We start from the raw sequence: 1,298 nt of genomic DNA, 5'->3' as shown, positions 1-1,298 counted from the left end.
TGGGTTCACGATGACTCTTTTTTTAGTCTTCTCTCTTTTTTTTTTTTTATTGAGGCATAACTGACATAATATTATATTAGTTTTAGGTGTACAACAAAATGATTTGATACTTGTATATATTGCAAAATGATCACAATAAGTCTAGTTAACATTTGTCACCATACTTTACTGCTGTCACTTTATTTTTAGACAGGAAGCAGGATTTATTGGTGGGCATGAATGGGAAGGGCAGTGCTGAGGTTCTCATGAGTGCAGAGCCCACCCTTTGTCCAAGGGGCCATGATTAGGGATGTATTTGACCCCAGAGCCATCTGGGATGGGTCGCTTTTCAGCCACCATGTCTTTAAGTTCGTCCACATTAAACTTAGTAAAGCCCCACTTGTTGGAAATGTGGACCTTCTGGCGGCCAGGGAACTTGAACTTGGCCCTACGTAGGGCTTCAGTCACATGCTCCTTGTTCTGCAACGTGGTACGAACAGATATGATGACTTGGCCAATGTGGACCCTGGCCACTGTGCCTTGGGGCTTTCCAAAGGCACCCTGCATACCTATCTGGAGCCTAGATTGGAGAAAGCATGAGGCCAAACCTCAATGTCCACCAGAAAAAAACTATCTCCAATGTCTCTTAGGGCAACCCGTACAATCAACAGGCTGCATACACTACCGAGGAGGCTGCTGTTTGCAGCCATTACACACTGGGCCCCATGGGGAAAGAGTATAGTCGGCTTAATTGGCTGCAGATACTGCTGTCCCTTTTACATTGCTTTACTATAATTATTGTAAATTGCCTTCTCTGCATTTCATGTCTTTTTAACAGTTTTTTAAATTGTGGTAAGAAACACATAATATAAAATTTACTATCTTAAACCATTAAACATTTTTTTTAATGTTTATTTTTGAGAGAGAGAGAAAGAATGTTAGCAGGGGAGGGGCAGAGAGAGTGGGAGACCCAGAATCCAAAGCAGGCTCTAGGCTCTGAGCTGTCAGCACAGAGCCTAACGTGGGGCTCAAACTCACTAACTGTGAGATCATGACCTGAGCCAGTCGGATGCTTAACCGACTGAGCCATCCAGGTGCTCCTTAACCATTTTTATTTATTTATTTTGAGAGAGGGAGAGAGGTAGAGAAGGTGAACGAGGGAGGGGCAGAGAGAGAGAGAGAAAGAGAGAGAGAGAGAGAGAGAGAGAGAGAGAGAGAGAGAGAGAGAGAATCGCAGGTAGGCTCCATGCTGCCAGCGCAGAGCCTGATGTAGGACTCGATTTCATGAACCACGAGATCATGACCTGAGCACAAGTCAA

General features: G+C 44.2%; 1 non-coding gene across 1 annotated transcript; it reads right to left on the bottom strand.

Annotated features, from left to right (window-relative positions):
• Window positions 1–607: 607 nt before the first annotated feature.
• Window positions 608–740, bottom strand: LOC121026424 (small nucleolar RNA SNORA70). The gene has a single exon (XR_005788356.1). It is a non-coding gene; the product is annotated as a small nucleolar RNA SNORA70 (small nucleolar RNA).
• Between the last annotated feature and the right edge of the window lie 558 nt (window positions 741–1,298).

The sequence above is a fragment of the Herpailurus yagouaroundi genome, unplaced genomic scaffold, assembly GCF_014898765.1.
Source record: "Herpailurus yagouaroundi ecotype Mexico unplaced genomic scaffold, PumYag 98624, whole genome shotgun sequence".
In the NCBI taxonomy this organism is placed as follows: domain Eukaryota; kingdom Metazoa; phylum Chordata; class Mammalia; order Carnivora; family Felidae; genus Herpailurus; species Herpailurus yagouaroundi.
This window is presented reverse-complemented; position numbering and strand designations above follow the sequence as displayed.